General features: G+C 50.6%; 2 long non-coding RNA genes across 2 annotated transcripts in view; both read right to left on the bottom strand.

Annotated features, from left to right (window-relative positions):
• Window positions 1-476: 476 nt before the first annotated feature.
• LOC111091578 lies at window positions 477-5,871 on the bottom strand. Its single transcript, XR_005375378.1, has 3 exons — window positions 5,749-5,871; window positions 4,911-5,029; window positions 477-886 (listed from the first exon to the last, which is right to left on the bottom strand). It is a non-coding gene; the product is annotated as an uncharacterized LOC111091578 (long non-coding RNA).
• A 1,984-nt stretch (window positions 5,872-7,855) lies between these two features.
• Window positions 7,856-23,682, bottom strand: part of LOC102152187 — a 39,525-nt gene continuing 23,698 nt past the window's right edge. The window contains exons 6-8 of the long non-coding RNA XR_005375832.1: window positions 15,313-15,478; window positions 12,605-12,739; window positions 7,856-8,171 (exon numbers count right to left, since the gene is read on the bottom strand). This is a non-coding gene — a long non-coding RNA (uncharacterized LOC102152187). The remainder of the gene's footprint in view (window positions 8,172-12,604; window positions 12,740-15,312; window positions 15,479-23,682) is intronic.

Below are 23,682 nucleotides of genomic sequence, written 5' to 3'. Positions count from 1 at the left end.
ATGTCTGTTTCAAATATACACATAGGAAATTTTTATATATATGAATTACTATGGTCTGTCTCACCAACTTAACTCTGCTATTGTAGGGCACAAACAGCCACAGATAATCCAGAACGGAATGAGCATGGCCTGTTCTAAGAAAAATGTATTCATAAAAGCAGATGGCGTGCTATATACATATATATTTATTAATATACATATTAAATATATATATTTATTTAATTTTAGTCCATAAAGGAAAGTCTGGAAGGGTTTATTTTATTTTTTTTGGAAGGGTTTATAATAAAATATGAACAATGGTTATCTCGGAGTGGTAGTTTGATTTTTTGCTTTCTTATTTTTAAATAACTGTATGCTCTGATTTTTCTACAATACACATATTCGTTTTTGTAATAAAGTTCTCTTTTTTTTTTAAGAAATGAGGGTAATTTCAGGGAAAATGATCTGGCAATGTGAACAGCTTCCTAATATTTTGGGTGGATAAGAAAAGGAACCTTCTGCTCCCACTACACAACTGTAATAGAAAAGAGATTCAAAAGCATCTACTTCATCCTGGCAAGGAAATAAAATGCTCCCTGGCAATCATCCCATACCTGAATAGTCCCAGGAACCAAGTCCCGTGCATTGTTTTAAGCATGTTCCCTTCTCCCCTGCCCTATATGGAGGGCTCGCAAATTTATGGAACATGGGCACTATTATTCCACTTTGAAACTCCAGCCTCCTAGATCCTAATCAAGATGACAGGGTCCCTCTGAACATCCGACATTTGTACGCAGGATAGCATTGTTGTGGTAGCTGTGATGTTATCCTTTTGCATCGAGAGTATTCTCTCCAATTTCCCCCAAGCCATGTGTTGCCTTGGAAACATCATGATTCTTATAGAGATCTAAGCAAAGGGAAATAATAAAAATAATAAAATCTTACAGTTGAAGTCTATCTTTCATGCCACCAAGCCGCACTGCTAAACCCTTCCCCTAGATAAAAAGACAGGCAAGCAGAATGGCTCATACCATGTGTCATCCTGATAATTAACAATTAGAGAAAACACGTTGATCTCTGTTCTCCAGATATTTCAGGTCAAAGTGGTTTTCCACCTGAATTAAGCAGATTGTCAAGGCCAACAGTTTTATGAACGGGAAGATTTCATCCCATCTCCAAAGATGCTGGCATGTAAGAGGTCTCTGGGCTGGGAAGCAACAAAGCCTCTTGGCATCGTGGCATCAACTCACGTGAATGAAAGGTCTGAAGTAATGTGGACAATCTTCCCTTTAGAGCAGCAGTTGGTGAACTTTTCTGTGAAGGCCCAGCTAGTAAAAATGTTCAGCTCTGTAGGCTCTATTGTCTGTCTCACCACTTAACTCTGCTATTGTGCAAACAGCCACAGATAATCCAGAACAGAATGAGCATGGTCATGTTCTAAGAAAAATGTGTTCATAAAAGCACATGGCGTGCTAGATGGGACTCTGAGGCCATCATGTTGCACACCTGTTACTCTACAGTGTAGATGGGGGATCCTCAAGGTGTGTCTGCAATAGTCAAGGGTTCCCCTCAGGAGAAGTGCAAAGTTGACAAAGTTATTTCTCATTTGTTTCCTCAATGACGTGGATTACATTCCTTCAGTGAGCCACGGTTGGGCTTAAGTATTGCAAGTCAGAAGTAGAAAAGCAAGTAAAGTCCCTAGAGTTTCCATCTGACAGAGGAAAACATACTAACCCAGTAAACAAGCAAATGAGAACATTTTTAGTATTGATGGGTTCTAGAAATATGATAAATAAAAGTAATAGTGAGAGACGGGGAGCCCGGTTTGGCCAGAGTGGTCAGGGAAGGCCTCCTGAGGAAGGTGTTTAGTAGCTCGCATCAGAGTGGAGAGAAGTTGCTCACATGCAAAGATCTGGACAAGAAACGGACTGTCAAGAGCAGAAATGCCAGGAGCCCGGTGGCAGGAACAGGGTTAGTGGGTCTGAGGAACAGAAAGGCCTGCCAGAAAGTAACAAGAGCATGGAGAGCATGGTTTGGGGAGCATGGAGAGCATGATTTGAGGATGAGGCTAAGAGGCAGTCAAGGGTCATGGCAGACATAGCCTTCTGAGCCCTTTAGAGCCATAGGGCCTGGCGTGGACCTCACCTTGCCCTTGTCCAGCATTCCTGGCTCTCACTGTCACCTCACCTGGACACCTTGCTCAGGCCCACTGCATTCATCAGGTGTGGCAAGTCTAGAAGTATTCTAAAAATCATGTGAGCAGGCTCCCCTACTGAGGAAAACACACCTATTTTCACTGGCAACAATAGCAGACAGATTAAAATAAATTTGTGCTTAAGTAAGATATTAGGCACCTGATCAAGTGACTTCTTAGCTTCCCCGTTTCTTAAACATCAATGTTCAAACCAGGAAGAATAAGGAGGTGACTGGCCGAGTGTATCAGGGCATGCTCACAGATGGAGAAAAAAAAAAAAAGCCTTAATTCCTTTAGCCCTAATAGAATATACACACTTAGGAAGCCACTGAACATAAGGTAGAGAGAACTGGTAAGACAGTCTTCAGCTATTTTAAATGAGCTGGATGCACCAAGCCCGCACCCATGAACCCACAGTGAGCCTTAGGTAGGGAGGCATCTCCAGTTTCAGTGGTATAATGTCCTGGGATCTGTGAGGCCAGGTGAGGAGCCAGAAAAGAAAAGGTTGTTCTTTTCAGAATAAGTAAAGAGGCATATTCCAAAAGCTACAACCCATGAGTTGAATATCCATCCCTACAAAAATCCTGTAAGGAATGATGAAATAACATTTCATGAGCAAGAGGGAAGCGGTGAGCACTACAACCAATGTGGGTTGCTGGGAACAAATCTCATGGGATCATTCTCATTTCTTCCTTTGAGAGGATGGCTACACTCAACAAATGTGCATCATGCAACATCTAAGTTCTTACACACGGGCTGCTGTGTGAACGAGACAGATGCAGTGCCTCTCTACATCAGCGGAGGTCTTTAGAAATATGCCACTGGGCTTTCTCCTGGATCCTATCTTGTTCAACATTCTTATCAATTAGTTGGATGAAGACATGGGAGACACGACACAGTGGAGTCCAAAATGGGTTAAACCTAATGAGAAATGAATGAATATCCAATCTCGTTCAAGTTAATTCTAGGGGTGCCTGGGTTGCTCAGTCAGTGAAGTGTCGGCCTTCAGCTCAGGTCATGATCCCAAAGTCCAGGGGGGTGGAGCCCCACATCAGGCTCCCTGCTCAGTAGGAGCCTGCTTCTCCCTCTCCCGCTCCCCCAGCTTGTGTTCTCTCTCTCTCTCTCTTTCTCTCAAATAAATAAATAAATAAAATCTTTTTAAAAAATGATCTGTTGATCACAAACATTTAGCTGCTTTCACTCCTAGGCAAGGAGAACGGGACAGTGGATGAGAGATCTCATTAACTTTTTGACAGGGGAGAAGTTATCGGAAGAGTGGTGAATGATGTAGCAGGGCAGAGAAAGACACAAATTAAAACGTTTGCAGAAGAGGCTAAGGGAGAAGATCTCCAGTTTGCCTCACAGAATCCTAGAGAAGCTCTAAATTTGATTAAAACTGCCACCGAGAGGGGCAGGGGCAGTGCAGAGCTACAGACCTTCTGTATCTGAACACTGGAACCCCTAGTCCTTCTTTCCTACCAGATATGCAGGACGCCAGCAGCTAGACATGCACACCACCCTCCCCCGGGGGTAGAGATCAGGAAATTCTTCTCTGGAAAATCGGAACAGTCCCAAAGAAACAGACTGTTGTTAGGGTTTCCCCCAGTGCCAGCCTCCCACCCAATCACCCACAGTGAAGTCTGCCAATTGACAAACCCCTATATCCACACTCATATACAGAGCCGTCCATCAGCTTTTTAATGCCTTACAATTAGATAGGAATGACAACCAAGATCTTTGACAATGTGAAGAGAGGCTAAAGTCAATCCATTAGAGAAAAGGAAACTGAAGGAAACGAATTTAATACAGGAAACAAAGACTTAGAGAAAAAAAAAAGTACATCTGGTCAGTTCCCTCAAAATAACTGATTATTGCATATCAAAAAGCCAAGATGAGAATATTATGAAAAAGAGGCAATCAGAAAACTAAGAATGAGCTTTTGGTTTGTTTGTTTGTTTGTTTGTTTTTTAAAGATTTTTATTAATTTATTTGAGAGACAGTGAGAGTGAGAGAGATCACAGAGTTAAAGGAAGAAGCAGACTCACCACTGAACAAGGGGCCGATGCGGAACTAGATCCCAGGACCTTGAGATCACGACCTGAGCCAAAGGCAGACACGCAAGGGACTGAGCCACCCAGGCACCCCAAGAATGAGCTTTTGAAATTAAAATGATGACAGTATAGGGGCATCTGGCTGGCTCAGTCTATGGAGTGTGTGACTCTTGATCTTGGGGATGTGGGGTTGATTCCCACTTTGCGGGTAGAGATCACTTAAAAATAGAATCTTAAAAAAAAAGATTATATATATATATATATATATATATATATATATATATATATATAATAAATGATAGCCTAAATAAATAAATGAAAGCATTGGAAGACAAAGTTGAAGACTCTTACAAGAAGTAAAACAAAAAGAAGAAGAGATTGAAAATATTGGGACAAATTAAAAATCCAGCATATGAAGCAGGAGGCCCAACATCCAACTAACAAGAACTCCAGAAAAACAGAGTAAGGAGAGAGAGAAAAAGTTCCTATGTATATATGAATGAATGAGTGAGTGAGTGAGTGAGTGAGTGAGTGAGTGAATGAGTCTCCAGGTTAAAGGACCCAATGGGCGCCCAGCACAATGAATGACGAAAGGCCCCCCGCTAAGATTTCTCATAGTGAAATTCTGACCCTTAGGGAGAAGGAGGAGACCCTGAAAGCTGCAGAGCAAAAAACTCACTACTCACAAAATACCGAGACCAGACTGCCAACAGGACTTCTCCAGAACAACGGATGCTAGACCAGTGCTCTCAAACCACGAGCCCGAGACTCGGCGTTGCTGTCAATCCGTCACTGACCACAACTTCTATAAAGTAGAGTAGAAACAATTACTAGGCAAAAATTCACAAATTAAAAGCCAAATTAAAATGTTATCATCAGCTTCAAGAGACATAAAACGACACAGTCAAATTAGTCTAAGTTCTGAAAAGCTTACTCTGAATTTCTGTGCTTATCTCATCACAGCTGGATGGCGGTTTGCAGACTGACACTGGTGCGTGGACCAGACCGTGAGTAGCAATGCGGGACAAGAAATTATCTTTACGATTCTAGTTCTCAGCCCCGAATTATATGCCCAAACCGTATCACCCGTGAGAGAACGGACAATGGGATGCGAGGCTGGCCAAAATGAAGGCCATTCATCCTCTTGGACCCTTTTGTATAAAACGTTCGAGCAAAATGAAGGAATAAATGCAGAAAGTGTAAGACACGTCCAGTCAGGGGAGCCAAGGGTGGAGTCCCATCCATGCCCACCTGGGCCGCTGGTGGGTGACACCCTCCCTGCTCCCACCCACCCGGAGCCCCCCTCTCCTACAGTCTCCCGAGTCTAAACCCACAGGTGCGACCTGTGATGGGGTGGAGGTATTTGCACACTCATCAGAGAGAAACTGTGACAACCAGCCCAGGAAAGTGCCAGAGAAACAAGGGCCTCGACTTCACCTGTGCCTTTGCAGGGCCTTTCTGACCTCCGAGCCCGCCCAGTGGCGCCAGTGGGCTGTAGCCCTCCCGCTACACCCAGTCTCAAACCTGGAGGTTGCTTCTTCTGGAGACGGTCGGTCAGAAGGGCAGGCATGGAAAGGGGGTGCGAGCTCCCCACTCGGTGCCTGCTGTCTCCTAATCTCTGCTGGTGCTTATTTCACTCTCTCCCTTCCACTCTGACGGTCCTGGGGAACAAAAAAAAAAAAAAAAAAAAAAAAAAAAAACTAAAATATTTGCATTCCATCCGAGTTAATACCACATTTTCTGTAATTATCCCCACTGCTAAAATCATTTTCTCGTGTGCTTTTTGAGCAAGAAGGGAGGGGCTGGGGGGGGGAGCAAATTAATTCCTTGGCAACAAAAATCTAATTAATCACAAACGGTTCTGAGTCACTCAGAGCTTCTCTGGTCCAGGAAAACAGCAGCCAAAGGGGAGCAGGAACACCTAGGTTAGCAGGAAGGAAAAAAAAATCGGCACTTCTTCAGGTAGCAGTGTTTGTGAATGTGCAAGGGAGAGGCAAGGTAATGAGAATAAGAGCAGGGGCTTTGAGGTCAGTCGAAGTTGGGGTGGAATCCCAGGTGCATCATTTCCTGCTGCGTCACCCCCGAGTGAGTTACCTTGTCCCGTGGGGCCTCAGTGCTCCCATCTGTAAAGTGGGGATAACCACACTGTCTTATAAAGCCAGTGGGGGAACTGAGATGCTGTCTGTAAAGCCCTTACAATGGTCGGCACACGGGAAACACTAAGGGTCGGTGATGCTCTGTTAGCATCCTCGAGCACCAGTGCTGTGCTATCAGTTACAAACCTTCAGGAGACATTTTTTCCAGTTTTTTCAAAAGCTGTTTTTAAGTAGCTTCCACGAGGTGTATTATATTTTCATGAATACATACTAAAGAAATAGTGAGAGAAGTACAAAGACGTTTCGTTGTAGGAATGCCCATCACGCTGATCACTCTAATAGAAAAAAAGAAAACTATCAAAATGTCCTAAAACGGGAATTGGTAAAATAAATCAGGGTACATCCATGGAATGAATAATCGCTCTTAAAGTGGGTATCAAAAGGGAATGCTTGGGACGCCCGGGTGGCTCAGCGGTTGAGCGTCTGCCTTTGGCTCAGAGTGTGATCCCAGGGGTCCTGGGATCGAGTCCCGCATCGGGCTCCCCCAGAGGGAGCCTGCTTCTCCCTCTGCCTACGTCTCTGCCTCTCTCTGTGTGCCTCTGATGAGCAAATAAAAAAAATATTTAAAAACAACAACAGCAAAAAAAGGGAATGCTTACTGATGGAAACGTCGGGGTTTGGCGGTAGGAAGTAGTGTAGAAAGCAAATTACCAGCTGGTAAAGTATAAACCATATTTCCTTGCGTCAAAACACTTTCTACCTGTGGGTATATATGTGCAGAGAAAAATTTCTGAAAGTATGATGAAGGCTTTTTTTTTTTTGGAGTATTTGCTCTCTTCTTTTAGCCATTTGTATTTTTCCATTTCTTTATCATGAGCATACTCTTTATAATCTAAAAATTTTGAACTTTTAACTAAAGTGAGAAAAAAATAACCAAAGAAATAAAAATGTTGAACTTTTACTTTTTATAGAGAACCATAGATTTCCTAATTCTACCCACAACCTCAGAGCTCTCTGGACGCGACCCCTGAATGATTTAAAGAGCACCTGGAGGCTCTGCAAACACAGGGGCCGCACAGTTATCTGGGCCCCAGGGGTCAGCCTGGCTGCCCGCGCTGTGGCTCCCCGGTTGATAGGCAATAGCCCCTGTGAAAGAAACAGTCTCACACTGACGTTAAGGGGAGTCCCCAGTGGAGCATGGGGTTTATTTGCTGAGCCATACCTGCTGGTTTACCCTCTTTGGGGAGGAGGAGGAGGGGACCCAGTCTGCCTGCCCCTGGCTTCCCCTTTACTCCCCTGGGGAAGGTGTCAGCTCTAAGCAGGACTGGGCTGCCAGGCCCCCTCTCTGCTTCTCTGCAGCCCTCAGCTGCCACCTGCCCGCACGAACCCAGTGCCACCAGAGGACTATGACCCCCTCCTCCTCCTCAGCCGGGGCCCCATGCTCTGCTGAGGAACCAGCCTTTTCCTGCCCCTCTTCCCACAAAAAACCCCACCCGTTCCTACCTGCAGGGGGAAGACAGCTGTGGTGTCCATCAACTGCAGTCTCAGGGCAGCAACTGGAGAGGCACAGGGCTAAGTACCAGCAGCTCTCAAATGTCTCAAGACAGGCCCCAAGGCTTTGGTTTCAGGTCCCCTGTCACCTCCGTGCACAGTCTGCAGAATGCACAAAGAGGGAAAAAAATCCCCAAGCTTTGAGCTTGGCTGGGCAAAGCAGAAAGGTGATGTTGTCCTAAGAGTTGAAGGCTCTGACGGAAGTTCGATGACATGCCTTCGGGGCTTCTAAGAGCTTCCCCCCAGAGGTTCCCCAGGGCATGAAGCAGGTGCCCACGATGAAATGGCATCATTGAATCTCTGATGGAAGAAACAAACCTTGAGGCAAAGCAATGAAGCAGAACAGGTTGGCTGCAGAAGTTAAAGAGAAAATAGCGAGTGGAAAATTGGGAGAAGAATAATAAAACCCTCAAAACAGCTGGAGTTGGATTGATTTGTTTTTAATCAGTCGACTCCACAAACACTGTGTGTGTCCCCGCGGGTTGGGCCTGCAAGCATTACAGATATTAGGCCCAAGTCGCCCTGGTGAGCTCCCCGCACCTCCTGGGTGCGTTCCTTCGGGTTCCTTCAGGTGGCCGGTTGTGTTTTCTGGAAACAGGCAGCTGAAGCAGTGTTTCTGCTCAGACATTTCCTTCCCAAACCCTGCTACCCCTCCATCAAAATGCAGAGCCTGTTCCACTCCCCAGGGGCTCACACAGTCCCCTGGGACGGCCCCTGGGACGGCCTTGACAAGTAAGAAGCGTCACAGGACAGAAGGGACACTGCCCTCCTTCTGCGGCTGGGTCATAAAAGCAGGGATGACGTCTGCCTGCTTCTCGCTCTCCTCTCTGGACCCTCAAATGCAGATGCCACCATGTCGGGAGGAAGCCCAAACTAGTCTGCGCTCAGACGAGCTGGGGGCCCCAGCTGCAGGTCAGCCTCGGGCGGCAGCGTAGGAATAAGTGAGCCTGCGGCCGGGCACGGCGTCCAGCCTTTGAGTCCTCCAGCTGAGCTCCAGACACCGTGCAGCGGAAGCAAGGCCTCCCTGCTGTGCCCTCTCTGCGTTTAGACGTGAGCCCAACAGACGGTTGTCTTATGCCCCTCAACTTGGGAGAAATTTGTTCCTCCGTCATAGTGACCAGAACATCTTGGTTTCGTGAACAGAACTTGGGTTTTCAGAGCCATGCAGACTCGTTTTTAAATCCCAGCCCTGCCGTGCCCCAGTTAAGGGATGCAGGCAAAGTCACTTAATCCGTCTGAGCCTCACCTTGCCCCTCTGCAAAATGGGAAGAACATCCGCCTCCCTTGGAATAAGTGCCACGGCGAGCATGGAGCAGCTAGCCCAGTGCTGTGGACACAGGGGCGGCTGCGAGCAGCCTGGGCGGAGTGGTCGTCCACACGGCCAGAGCCACGAGGCGAGCATCCTTCAGAGAGGCGAGATGAGCACAGGCTTGAAGAGTCTGGGCAGGAGAGGAGGTGCAAGGCTTCCCGATGGAAACTCTCCCCGGGGCGCCCCCTCCATAGCCAGCTCTGGATGGGCCTGCCTGGCTGCCTGCCCCTGGGGCCCTGTAGTCTCTGATCCAGCGGCTACTTGACAGTCACCTGGAGCTTCCCCTTTGCTCTGGAAACAATTCTGGCCTAAACCAGGGGGATGGCAATTTAGATGCCCCACTTTCTGCCCAGCCTCCCCAGCAGACAGCTAATAAAGACGGCTGCCCGGAAGCCAGAACACCTCCTGGCGACCGTGCAGGGCCTCCCCATGTCTCTGAGGCCCCACTCGCTTCTGACCTGAGCTTTGTCTCACTTTCATTCCTGCACCTGTTCTTTGCATTTGAAGAGGGATCTTGGCTCCTTCACATCCTCTGGTTCTTTCAGCATGACCCCAACCTCAACACCAGCCTCGCCTTAATGATAAAGACTAGCCACCATTTATTGACCTTGTAAACCTCCAATCATCTTCTGAAGTTGGTACCGTGGGTCCCTTTTAAGATGAGGGAATACATACCTACTCAGAGACGTTCAATCATTACCCCAAAGACACCAACAAGCCAGTGGCAAAGGCTCTGGGACCCCCAAGATCCACACGTCATTACCCCTGATAGTGCATTACCGGACTCGGCCTATGTGACAAGCCACACCCACCCCACAGCCCGCAGGTGCTTCAGATCATTTCCTGCTGGTTCCCTCCCTCCTTCTGGCCTGGAATCCTCCCTGGCATCCAACAAGTAGCTGTCTGGACACGGACACTCCAATGTTGCCTGTTCATCTTGCTTTTCCACTCAGTATCAAGGATCCTCCTGCTCCAATGGCCAGGCCATCTGGGATGATGCAGGTGCCAGCAGTGGGTCAGCTACAGGTGATGCGAACAAGGTGGGCTGAGATAAGGGAACTCAGAGCATCCAAAGAACTTGGAGGCAGGCAGTCCCCGAGGGTGGCTTCCCCAGGCCTGGCCGCTCCCAGGACATCACTATGAGGCATTTGGTAGTCACTCAGACCTGTGGATAAGGCTCCAGCCCCGAAACCTTCAGAACCCTGTTTCTTAGGTAGAGAATGAAAGTATGTCTTTCTCATTTGTCAATTATCAAAGCAACTATCAAGCTGTTTATTGAAAACGGCCCCCACCTCGAACAACTAAGGTGGAAAGAGTTTACTCCAACCATCATAAATCTTGGTCAAGGGGCACCTGGGTGGCTCAGTGGTTGAGCATCTGCCTTTGGCTCAGATCAGGGTCCTGGGATCGAGTTCCCTACAGGGAACCTGCTTCTCCCCCTGCTTATGTCTCTGCCTCTCTCTGTGTGTCTCTCATGAATAAACAAACACATAAAATCTTTTAAAAAAGAGAAAGAAAGAAAGAAAGAAGAAAGAAAGAAAGAAAGAAAGAAAAAAAGAAAGAAAGAAAGAAAGAAAGAAAGAAAGAAAGAAAGAAAGAAAGAAAGAAAGAAAGAAAGAAAGAAAGAAATCTTGGTCAACTAGACAAAGTCAACATAGTAGGTGCTCACTAAATACTTGAATTAATGGATGGAAGCACACACTAAACTGTAAGCTCCATGAGGAGAGATACCAGGTCTGCTTTGCCCATCACTGCACTCCCAATGCCAGCACTGTCCCATGTAATAACGCCTTTTGGGGACAGGGGTTATTGTAGGCCAGGGGTGGGCTGATGAGGACCTGGGCCTCAGGGTGGCAGAAGGCAGGCACAGATGAGAGAGGCTGTGGAAAAGAAAAAACTGGCAGACAGGATGATAAATTTAGCACACGGGAAAGAGCAGACTCTCAGATACCCCTGAGTTCAGTGGGAGGGGGAGAAGGCACAGGACAGTCTGGCCCATCAGGTGGTGAAGAGAGGGCATGCTGACAGGAAGGGGCGCTGGCCCAGGGTGAGCGCTCGGTGGAGAGTTGGTGGAGGACAGGAAGGAGAGCAGGCTGAGCTCTAGAGCCTGGAAGGATGTCACCAGAACATGTCCTCGGGTGGCTGGCCAGACAAGGGCGAACTTCTAGGGAGTCATCTGCAGAAGCATTATTTGAGGCTGGTGGAGAATCGAGGAGGGAAGGAAGTCACTGGGGACAGAGTGGGGTGCCAAGGGGGGCTTGTTTAGGGAGGAGATGAACCACCTTGAGGTCGCAGAAGGACTTTCATGTGAGTGAGGGGTCCTGGCAGGAGGCATCTAGGGAAGGGGCAGTCGGCCAACCCTAGGATTTCAGAACTTCTACCTAAAGCAGCAGGGCATCGAGCTCTCCTTCCTCTACCTCTTAGGTCTCTGTCCAATCTGTGTGAGATCCAAGAGGTAGAGGAAGGAGAGTTCAAAAGCATCAAACCATAAAGCTCAAAGTGATATCAAAACAAATGAGGCCAGGAGTCTGGAAGAAAGGGGAGGCTGCTCAGGGAATAGAGAGCAAACAAGAAAGGGCTGGACAACGGTCAGGGAGAGGGGCTCAAAACACCAGAGCGGGCATGTGGCCGCAAGAGGAACAGGACCAGGGAGATGAAACCACAGGGATGCAGATTCCAGCTCAGCAGCAAATATTTTTCGCACCCAAAGATGGGCCAGAGTAATTGGGAAGATGTGTACCTCCCATCAGTAGGGGAATTTGGCCCAAGGCAGGATGCCCTTGAACTAGACATGCAGAGGGCAGCCCGGGTGGCTCAGCGGTTTAAGTGACGCCTTCAGCCCAGGGCCTGATCCTGGAGACCCGGGATCGAGTCCCACATCGGGCTCCCTGCATGGAGCCTGTTTCTCCCTCTGCCTGTGTCTCTGCCTCTCTCTCTCTCTCTCTCTCTAATGAATAAATAAATAAATAAGTATTAAAAAAAAAAAAAAGAAAAGAACTAGACATGCAGAGCACCAGGCTCTTCACCTGAAGCACTGGAACCCAGGAATTTTAGAGTCTGGCCCATCCCGAGACCCCAACTGTCACCAGCCACCCTGCCATCTTCAGAATGCTGCCCTGTGTTAATGCTCGGCACTGCCCTGTCCCTAGGTGATAGTTTCCTTCTGCATTTACATCCGTCCTATTCTATTCATCTGTATTTATAGTTTATAATCCCCTCCCCCTACTATTATCATTGATGACATATCGAATTGTCCCACAGTTTAGTGGCCTACAACCTTTACTATCTCACAGTTACTGTGGGTCAGGAATCCAGGGTGGCTGGGTCCTCTGGCTTTGGGTTTCACACTCCGTCATGGTGTTGAGTGGCCCACAGGCCCCTCAAGGCTGAGCTGGGGGGAGGGCTTCCTGGCTCACTCACGTACTCATTGACAAGATTCAGTTCCTTGTGGTGTTGGACTGAGGCCTCAGTTTCTCAGGAGCTATTAGTCAGAGGAGGCCACCTTTGGTTCTTTGCCAGGTAGGTCTCTCCATGGAGCATCTCACAGCATGGCAGCTTGCTGCGACAAAGGGAGGGAGATGGGGGGCAGAGGGAGAGGAGAGAGAGAGAGAGGGAGAGAGAGAGGGCACTAATGAGATGAAAGTCACAATCTTTGTAATCTAATCCGAAGGGTCACCCCATGACTGTGGCTATACTCTATTTCTTAGAAGTAAATCACTGGGTCCAGCCTACACTCAAGAGTTGGGAATTAGGCAGAGCTTTTTTCCAAAAGTCATGGCTTCACCCAGGCCTCCCAAAGTTCCATGAGAGCAGGAACCTCACGCACCCACCGTTTTCGTCTCCCTATGCCAGCACCTGAAACATAGATGTTCAATGTATATTTTTATTTTATTTTAATGGTTTTTCAATGTATATTTTTAAATGAATGAACAAGGTAAACCGCAAGCTCCGTGAGCTCTGAGTGCTGCACTGCGGAATACACGCTTATTGAATGAATCAGGGAATGAATGAATGAGTGGATGAATAAGCTAAATATCCCTTAGTAAACACTTGACACAGTCCCTAAATCACTATTAAAAAATAAATTTAGGAGACTGAGTGGCTTAGTAGGTACCGTAAAAAAAAAAAAAAAAAAAAGGAGCTTTCAGGCCTAATTACCCATGATGTCCTCTTTCCAAACCGTGCGTTCCATGAGGCCATTTTGAAGATGCGTAGATAAGTTAGGGAGCCCCCAGAAGCCATGTGGCAAGAAGGCCTGCTGCCTCTAGGGAATAGGATGGGAGGCAGACCTTTATCCTCTTGCCAGGTCATGGCAGAGGCTCCAGAGAATTTAAATTTGCATAATTGTTTCCCCCTGACTGGCTCCCCTCCCTGCTAAGGCTAATGTCCTGGAGATGCCTTTCCAAGTGACAAGTATATTGTCAACGCAGAGCAGATCCGTGCACTAGGCCCGCTGATTGGCAGGCCTATCAAATCACAAAGGAGGCCCCAAATAAGCAACTTTGGGGACCCGCAGGAAGAGGCTGGTGAGAACATGTTCTCCCCACCCTCACCCCACCCCTACTATGGCTGTTAATTGAGAAGGGGAGCCTCAATAAATTATATTGAAAACAGATAAACAACTCAAGCTGTGTTTATTAAAGAAATAGCAAGTGGCACGATGCCAGCACGAATGAGCTTCGCTGTAATCAGTGTATTTATTTCACCGAAAAAAAGCCTGTCTGGGCTTCTTTTAAGCCTGATAAATTCATTATGCTAAGTTTCAACCTCCATAGAACTGAGGCTTTTCTATATGTTAATTCATTTTAGTAAATAATTATTCTGTTTGGCTGAGGGAATGCATGTCTCTGTAATTTAATAATTGGGAGGGTTATTACATGTGATTAATAGGAATCATAAGCAAATACTGAGAGTATAATAAAGGAGGTCAGTGGGGAGGTGGGGAAGAGTCTCCATTCCCTGCTCTCACTCCTTCTCCCTTTGCAGAGTTAGGGATTCGGTATTTGGAATAGAGATTGCCTTCCTTACTCATCTGAGAGCCATTTCGGATACTTGGCACACTTCTCTTTGGAGCTTTGAAATGTGCCTCTGCGTGTCTGTATATAAGAGGTGAGAAAGGAGAAGAGAGAAGACCTGGAGAAGGAGAGAGAGAGAGGCAGGACCTTGAGTGACTCCAGGCCAGAGGCTCCCAGATGCCCATCAGAGCCCCAATCTGTCCCTTCAGTGCCAACCAGAGGTGTTTTCAACCATCCTCAGTGAAATGAGAACAATAAAAACCATGCAATGGCTTTTCCAGAGTCAAAACGTCCCCAATTTTTCCTTTTAATTCTGGGATCATCCCTCACCCAACTGGAGTATTAAAAAATGTCCTTTTGTGAAATAAGGATCATTAGTAATGTCGCTCTCTATCTCCTTACTTGGAAAAATGAAAAGCTGGCAACTTTTGGCCTCTTTCCTCCGGTGTGTTTTGGCATTTTTAATTAAGAAATGTGCCAGTCTGGGATGGCTGCGTGGCTCTGCCTCAGGGCGTGATCTTGGGGTCCCAGGATTGAGTCCCACATTGGACTCCTCACGGAGCCCTGCTTCTCCCTCTGCCTATGTCTCTGCCTCTCTCTCTGTGTCTCTCATGAATAAATAAAATCTTTTTTTTTAATTTTTATTTATTTATGATAGTCACACAGAGGGGGGGTGGGGCAGAGACACAGGCAGAGGGAGAAGCAGGCTCCATGCACCGGGAGCCCAACGTGGGATTCGATCCCAGATGTCCAGGATCACGCCCTGGGCCAAAGGCAGGCGCCAAACTGCTGCGCCACCCAGGGATCCCCTAAATAAAATCTTTAAAAAAAAAAAAAAGAATTGTGTCAGTCTGTGAAACCCCAAACTCTTATAACCTTTGCTTTAGACCAGAGCCTTCTGGCCCCAAGAGTGAGACCATCCTGGGACCAGACTTCCATACCTGATTTTCCTAGAATTGCTCCTTGTTTATTAAATGGAGAAACTGATGAACGTATACATTAGCCCAATAATTCAAAAATATTGAGCATCTACTATGTGACAAGCACTGTTCTTAGCACTGATGATAAAGCACCTGATACATTTTTTAAACCATCAATTTCATTGAAGAAATATTACCCCGTAAGTGTAGAGATTTGCTGTACGTGACCACGGGGACAAGGGCAATGAGCGGCTCTTGGTGAAGGATCCATAGTGTTTGTTGACTACACGAATGAATAGTTGATGGGACAATAGATATAAAAGCTCTTCGCATATTTCAATATTTTTGTTGTTGTCCTCATTCCTGCCAAAAAAGGAAATGGACCTTTTGGGCTCAGCCAGGGCCAGCTGGGAAGCCCTAAGGGATCAACGCTGACACCCCCATTATCATTCCAGACATGGCCACCATGCAGCCTTGCCAGTTGGCCCCCCCCACAGCCTGCTTCCCCTCCCGACCTACACACAAGACCTGCTCTCTGACTCCTGCTGTCCTGATCCCGACCCCAGCCTTTCCAGGCCCTGCCCACCCTCACCTGGCCCTGGGTCCATGTCCAGCCTCAGGATGCTTCCCCCACTGCTTCCCAGACTGGAACACGACGGTTTGGGTGGAGGTCTCTGGGGCTGGGGCTGCTTCTTGCCAAACATGCCTCCTCTATCCAAGGGACCAATGAACCTAACAAAGTACAAGTCCTGATGCCTTGTAGGTATCGGCAAGGTAGGCCAGGACGAGGGTTCTTATGACGTGGCTCATAGCAGTTGTACAGTGGCAAAAGCTTCAAAACGTATTAATTCCTTCAAGAAATAGATTCAACGTGTACCAAATATATACCAGTCACTGTGCAAGGTGCTGAGCAGACAGCCATGAGCAAACAGGCAAAAGTCCCTGCCCCCAGGATGCTTAATTTTTAGCAAACAGATACAAATATGTATGATAGAATTCCAGAGAGGGATCAATGTTACGAAGAAAAACAAAACAGGAGAATGGGATAAGGTGGCAGAAAGGGTCTCTTTGAGGAGGTGACATTTGATTGCGTATCATCTAGGAGAAAGGCATTTCAGGCAGAGGGAAGTGCAAAGGCCCTGAGGCCTAAGCATGCTGGAATGTTTCAGAGATGGCAAAGAAGGTCAATACAGTAAGACCTGGAGGTGTTGCAGACCGACAGGAGGGAGGATAATGGGCAGTCACTTCGTGTGGCACTGAGATGACAATTGTGAGGACTCTGGATTTATTCTAAGTATTTAAGAAACTAATTAAAAATTTTCTGATAAATCGAAAGTAAGGGGATGCTCAAGCCAAGGCCTGGCCTGGCCAACTGCATAGCTGTTCAAAAGGATTCCTGTCTTCAAGGAACTCATTCTAGCCTCTTATTCCTCCTATACCCTCCAGCCCCACCTGACACCCTTCTTACCACCTGCCCCCCCCCCCCCCCCCCCCCGCCAGATCTTTTGTCGTCTCTCATTCGCAGTACTCATTTTGGTCACTGACTCGTCAGCAAACAATCCTGAAGGTGGACGATGGCCACCATGTGCTGAGCACCACGCCATACCAGGGTCGGTTGTCCCCAGAAGACAGCCTGGTTTGATAGACAGTCCCCGACATGGGATCAGAGCCGTTGGTTCTAGTCCAGCTTTGCCATTTAACAGCTGGGTGACCTTGCACACGTCGCTTAACCTCTCTGGCCGTCTTTGTCCGTAAGTGGCAATTGTAACAACTGCTCTGCTAACCTGTGGTGGTGAGGACCCAGAGTGACAGTGCCTCAGGTAAAGTGTCTGCAACCGGATTCTAACCGCCAAAACCTAAGCCTGCCTCTTCGCTCTGGCCCTCATGCCTGAATGGCCTTCCAGCACCATCCTTCCTGACCTCCCTGGGTCCCAGACCCCAGAGCCATCTCATCTCCACTCCTTCCTTCAAACTAATATGAGTCACCGCTTCTCGACACTCAGAAACACTGACTCTTGAGATCTCGAAGGGCACAGAAAACACGTATGACGCGTGCAGGGCTGGGCTGGGCTCTCCTCCAGCTGCCTACCTAGCAGCCTTACGCATAGACAGACATGTGCGCATACACACACACACACACACACACACACACACACACGCCAAGAGGGCCCTTGATCACACTCCTGTCGGGGAGGATGGGAGATCCTTTGTTTGTTCATTTATTCAGTCAGGCAGTCGGGCAGGCAGGCATCAAACCCGTGTTTAGAGGCTTCTCTGGTCCAGGCTCCGTGCTAGGCCCAGAGGCCTCACAGTGAGCTAGGCGGGCCTGACCCGGGCCTGAGGGGAGCTCAGCCAAAGCTATGGTCAGTTTACCAGCACCCAGGGATCGGGGGGCGGGGGGGGACTGCACCCATCCGAGGGCTCAGGGTGGCTCAGGATGGGCTTGGGCTCCTCCGGGGACATGTCTGTCACCTCTCCAAAAACCACGCTCACCATCTTGTGGAGCGATGCATGGCACCGGAGCTTCTCCACAAGAGCGGCCACCCCTGCAGCCCGGCAGTGACCGGGGATTCCATTCTGGCTCCATCAGGCCTCTGACACGTCCCTTCTGCTCTCTGTCCCAGGAAGAGCTACAGCAGCCAAGACCTCAGGGGTCCTGGAACCCTTCTGACAGCTGTCCCGTACACCCCTGCCACCTCCAGTTCACTCCTCTTTATTTAACACTTACTGAGACAGCCCTTAGCATGAGCTGGGAAATGTACGAGCTTTATGTGTGGCCACTTAACTGTCTGAACACCTCTATGAAGCGGCTCCTGTTTTACAGACAAGGAAACTGGAGCACAGCAAAGTACCTGCCGTCCTCCCACAGCTCGTGACCGTGGAGTGGGAAGGCCACTCAGGCGAGATGGCATCGGAGCTCGTTCCCTTCACCGCTACGGTACGCTACGGCTCTCAATATTTTTCTTTCAGCCAATTCACTTTTTAATGCCGATTTCTTTTTCAAAGGCTTGTATATCATGTCCATCTAGTGGAAAGCTATGTGACGTGTCATAAATAGAACAGACACATTAAAATGCATGACTATTAAATCTAAAATCAGTATCTCTCCGTGCGGCTCCTAAGATCATCTCTCAGACCACAGGGGGACACTCAGGGGACCCCTCCCCTGGAGGGGACATGCTGATGGCCTTTCCAGGCCCATTAACTGTGACTTTCTGTCACTTCCAGGCACCTGCGGGCTTCCCGGGGCAGGAGCCTGGGGGGCAGACAGCCTTATACCTCTATGGCCCTCCTCTCCTGCCCACGAGATTGCCGCTCAGCCACGCACACTGTGGGGGCTTCCAGAGGATTCGGCGGCTGCCAGCCTGGGGCTTCGATGACTCACCTACCTCCTCCCTTGTGGGTAAAGCGCCCACACGGGGGCTAGCGAGGCCCCCGCTGAGGTTCCCTTTGTGCTTTGCTTTCTCGAAAGACAACCCACTGGAGGTGTGTTCAACCTCCTGCCAGAGTAATAGACAGTTTCCATTGCCCTGGGTTCACGGGGCTGAAACTGCAGGTGCAGGGGCAGGGGGCGGGGGTTCGGGGCAGGGGTGCAGGCCTCGCTGCCAGGACCCCTGCGGGACAGGGATTTGCAGGGTAACAGGCATTAATCACACCTCTTTCTTGGGAGTATAAATTCACTTAGCACTGAGGGGAACCAAACCCCGCAAATGCCAACGCCCAGCCGGCTGGCTGCCACAGTGCCCAGCTAGCTACCACTCAGTGCGCACAGCTGATTCACAGAGAGAGGAAACTGATTGTAAACCCCCCCCCCCCACACACACACACACCCGAGGTTGAATCCTGTCTCTACCACTCTAGCAAGCGCGACTGTGAACTTGGGCAAGTCATTTATTCTCTTTTGGCTGCCACCTCATCTTCAAGACGGGGATAACATCCGGGGGCCTGTCCAGCTCGAGGAGACATTGTTGGGACAGATGAGAGGTGGCTCTGAATGTGTCGTGCAAGCAGTGAAACCCCCTGCGCATGGGGGAGTATGACATGGTGAGATGTTAACCGCCATCACCCGGTGATACCACACCTGGTGCCGGGGGCAAGCTGGTTTCAGATTTGCCCTCTGAAAATGAGGGCACGGTCCTACCCACCTCTGTGGCTATAGCAATTTGTCCAATGAGGCATCATTTAACCCATTAGACAGCCAGCCTCTCAGGAGGGCAGGATGCTAACGAAACGAAGTCTTGACTTAAGCAGGGTTGAAAATATTTTCAGACTCCTTATTTTGTCCTAGAATGAAATAAAGGTTTGGTTCTCATTGCATCTAGCATTCCAAGTAAAATTGGCTTAGGCAGGAGGGAACAACTTTGGAAATTCCAAGAGATGGCAGATAGTTGGGGTTCACTTTGGGTTCCAAGCAGGAGGGCTGTTTGCCCCCGTTGGGGTTTAGAGTCTGTTGCATCTGGGTCCTCCGGCCCCTTGTAACGGGGTCTGGCTGAGCAAGTGACGTTCACATGCTGTGCTTTTCCAGCACATTTGCAAGTTGGAATCCATTTGAGAGACGACACACAGCCTTGGCTGTCCCTACTAGAACACGCTGGCATAGTGGCTTACCCAGGCAGATGGAGCATCCACCCACTGCTCTATTCACTCAATCACTCATACATTCATTCAACAAACATGTATTAAACTCCTCCTGTGCCAGGCCCTCTCCACAATGCTGGGAAAATAAAGATAGGACTTAGCCCCTGATCTCAAGAAGCCCACAGTGAGGCGAGAAACAGGCTCATAGAGAACTATATTACAATGCAGCGTGTCAAGAGCTATGGTCTGTAGCACAGAACACAGAACAGGACAAGGACAGAGACTCAAAGCAGGAGTGTGGGCCAGGTGAGCCTTCCGGGATAAGGTGGCCCCTGGGCTGGACTTGGAAGATGAGTAGTTCACCAGCTACGTGACATTTACCGCATTCTGATGTATATTTACGTTCATGGATGTGTTCATTTCTGCACAAGTGCACACACACACACACACACACACACCCCACTAGAACATCAGCACCGAGAAGGCAGGGTCTTGTTTCCTGCTACCTCCCCAGCACCTAGACAATGCATGGCATGTATTTGTTAAGTGAGTAATAGGTAGGAGGTATTCCAGTCAAAGAGTGAACAAAGCATTGTTCAAAGTAGATATTAAGAGGAACCGAGTAAAAGGGACAGAGAAGGGGCGCCTGTGTGGCTCAGTCGGTTAAGCCTCGGCCTTCAGCTCAGGTCATGATCCTGGGATTGAGCCCCACACTCTGGCTCCCTGCTCAGCCAGGAGGCTGCCTCTTCCTCTCCCCCTGCCTGCCGCTCCCTGGCTTGTGCTCCTGCACTCTCCGTCAAATAAATAAATAAAATATTTTTAAAAATAATTAAAAACGGGGATCCCTCAGTGGCTCAGTGGTTTAGCGCCTGCCTTTGGCCTAGGGCGTGATCCTGGAGACCCCGGATTGAGTCCCTCATTGCGGGTGGGAGCCTCCTTCTGCCTCCGCCTGTGTCTCTGCCTCTCTCTCGGTCTCTGTCTCTCATGAATAAATAAATAAAGTCTTTAAAAAATAAAAATAATAAAAATAAAAAGGATAAGGAAGACAATTTCCACTGATGGTGGAAGAGGAAACCGGTGGACTGCTCAGGGACAGGCCGCTGCTCAAATGTTCCACCGCGGCAGCGCATCTGCAAAGGAAGGAGCTACCTGACAAAGAGAGGTGGTTGCTGAGGCTTTCCAAGTCGCTCTGCTTTTTAGAGGGGTTCAGGTTCCCTACCATCACCCCCCACCCTCCCACCCACACACACATTCACTTCTGCACTAAATTTGCAGGAAATAGGCAGCTGGAGAAGGTTGGCACCAGCCTGGGGGCAAGAGCATCAAGCAGTAAAAATAAAAGGCAAAAAAGGATTGTTGGTCCTCACAGGATCCTTCCTCCCCGGACAAGCCGAAGCCCTGGGAGGGGCTAAGGTGACAGCCCCCCAGCAAGGAGGCCGCGCCCACCGCACTCGCCATGGCAGCAGGGGGGCCGATACGGGTCACCTCCCAGCAGCCGGGGCCTGGAGGGAGAGCGGTCTACACCCGGAGGCGCCCTGACCGCTTCCAGCGAGGTCACCAGGCCTCCGGCAGCAGGGCCCCGCCGCAAACCAGGGGGGCCCCGCGCATAGGGGCGGGTCACGTCGGGAGAACAAGGGGCCCGGGGGCTGGCGTGCCCGGGGTGCGAGGGCGGGGGGCGTGGGGGGCGCTCCTGGTCCTCCAGGCGGACCCGCTGGTGGAGGCCCGCGCGGCCGGGCAGGGCAGGGCAGGGCAGGGCAGCCCGGCTCCCCAGGAGGGCCGCGGCCGCGGGGAGGAGCGCACACGGGCGGCGCAAAGCCCTGGAGCCGGGAGGGGCTCCCGCGGGGCGTGAGCACGGGGCGCCCACCGTCACCCGCGCCCGGGAAACCACGGCAGGGGCACTGCGCGAGGCCCAGGCGTCCGGCCGCGGAGTCAGGACCGGGGCCTTCAGCCCGCCACCCCGTGTCCGCCCCGCACCCGCCCCGCGCCCGCCCCGCGCGCCCACCCCGCACAGCCCGCAAACCCATCCCGCCCCTCGCCCATCCTGCGCCCCCACCCCGCACACCCGCCCACCCCGCACCCATCCCGCGCCCGCCCCGCGCCCCCACCCCACGCGCCCGCCCACCTCGCGCCCATCCCGCGCGCCCCCCGCGCCCCCCCCGCGCCCGCCCCGCGCCCATCCCTCGCCCCCTCCCCACGCGCCCTCCGAGCCCGCCCCGCGCCCATCCCGCGCGCCCCCCACGCGCCCCCACCCCGCACCCCCACCCCACGCTCCCCCCGCGCCCGCCCCGAGCCCGCCCCGCGCCCCCGCCCCGCGCCCATCCCGCGCTCCCACCCCGCGCGCCCCCTGCGCCCGCCCCGCGCCCCCACCTCACGCGCCCGCCCCGCGCCCATCCGGCGCCCCCCACCCCGCGCGCCCCCCGCGCTCCCACCCCGCCCCCCACCCCACGCGCCCGCCCCGCGCCCCCCACCCCGCGCGACCCCCGCGCCCGCCCCGCGCCCATCCGGCGCCCCTACCCCGCACCCCCACCCCACGCTCCCTCCGCACCCGCCCTGCGCCCATCCCGCGCCCCCACCCCGCACCCCCACCCCACGCGCCCCCCGCGCCCGCCCCGCGCCCATCCCGCGCCCCTACCCCGCGCGCCCCCGCGCCCGCCCTGCGCCCATCCGGCGCCCCCACCCCGCACCCCCACCCCGCACCCCCACCCCACGCGCCCCCCGCGCCCGCCCCGCGCCCATCTCGCGCCCACCCCGCGCGCCCACGAGGCAGGGAGGCAGGGGGGCCCCGGGGCACACGCCTCTTTAGGAGAAGCACCGCGCTGCGAGTCCTCGGCTGGAAGCTGCAGTGGGACGTCCAGGCATGGCCCCTGGGTGCTGCGACGCCCACACAGCAGATGCGAGGTCGCCTGGACAGCGCAGGCGTCTTCCCGTATTTCCAACAGGTGAGGGCGCTGGGGGTCCCCGAAGTGAGGACCTTGAAGCCCAAGAAATCAGCAGATGGGAAGCAAAACTACAATTCCTGTGCTAAAGGACAGCAACTCGGGGCACCTGGGGGGCTCGGGGTGTGACCCCGGGGTCCCCGGATCGAGTCCCACGTCGGGGCCCCTGCAGGGAGCCCGCTTCTCCCTCTACCTGTGTCTCTGCCTCTCTGTGTGGCTCTCATGAATAAATAAATAGAATCTTTAAAAATAAATAAAAAATAAAAAAGAACAGAAATTCAACTTAGGTAAATTTGAAGATCTGGCTCTATGAAGCGGTTCATAAACCGGGTATCATCTTCCCATCTAGCAAGTAGGAGGAGCTCGGAAAGAGCCGTAGACAATGGGGGGTTTGGTTTGGTTTCTTTGGGTTTTGTTTGTTTGTTTGTTTGTTTGTTTACAGGAATGAGGGTAGAGCAAGGAGTTACTCGTAAAAGAAAAGCAAGGATCTTTTTCAGGCAAGTTCACCTTCCCTTATGGGGTCTTATTAGGTGGATTACATCATCTTTTCTTGGAGGATGGAGAGGGCCCATTGGGACAGATGACCTCATTGATGCTCATCAGAAAATTCCTGACTGACCAGCTAAAACTACATTTCAGGGCGGAAACTGAAACTACAATGAGGTTAAGCATTAAGTCCTGGCTTTGCAGCTTGGCCTAAGCGATACCACGTTAGGCCTGTGACGTTCTTTTTAACGCCTTACTTCGCACTCGGTGCTCTTTCTCCTAAGCCATGCCTACCAACACGTAAAGGCCTTGTGATTATTTCATAGGTCCACAGCCTGTCCCCTCGGTAAGTTTCCCTGCCACGAGGATTATGGGCTCTACATGGTTCTCGATACTTAGCAACAGCACCCAACACGTGCGGAGTCATTACAGTGCGTTAGGCTTTAGCCTAAGTGATTTTCCTGCCCTAACTCATCTTATCCACACATCAGATCGATGAGGTGAAGTATTCTCGTCATCTCCAGCATTACAGAGGAGGAAGCTGCACACAGGTTAAGAAACCAGCCC

Source organism: Canis lupus, chromosome 21 (assembly GCF_011100685.1).
Source record: "Canis lupus familiaris isolate Mischka breed German Shepherd chromosome 21, alternate assembly UU_Cfam_GSD_1.0, whole genome shotgun sequence".
NCBI classification, from domain to species: domain Eukaryota; kingdom Metazoa; phylum Chordata; class Mammalia; order Carnivora; family Canidae; genus Canis; species Canis lupus.
This window is presented reverse-complemented; position numbering and strand designations above follow the sequence as displayed.